A 385-nucleotide genomic window follows, 5' to 3' on the forward strand; every position below is an offset into this window, starting at 1 on the left:
TATTATTATCTAAGTTTGATTATTTGGACAATTCCGAAGGTAAGATATTGCACCGCACGTGTTTGAATATGCAATGAATGTAGGCTCTTTTCTTACTTTTTACTTTTACTCATCACACATTGTTGATTTTATACTGTAGATATAATACCCAAATATCAAATCAAACTCTCAACTCACATGTTATATAGCAAAAAATGACACTCAGAAACAAAAAGAAAACACCCAAAAAAACAATAAAACCATCAGAAAGGTCAATTACACGCAGTCAATCACGCAGAATCACAGATAAAAAGATGGTTACTATAAGAAAGTCCTTCTGCAAATCCAAGGAGGACTCAGAGATACACAACATCTCTCTAATCACAGATAAAAAGATGGTTACTAT

Source organism: Diaphorina citri, unplaced genomic scaffold (genome assembly GCF_000475195.1).
Source record: "Diaphorina citri unplaced genomic scaffold, Diaci psyllid genome assembly version 1.1 scaffold926, whole genome shotgun sequence".
Lineage (NCBI taxonomy): Eukaryota > Metazoa > Arthropoda > Insecta > Hemiptera > Psyllidae > Diaphorina > Diaphorina citri.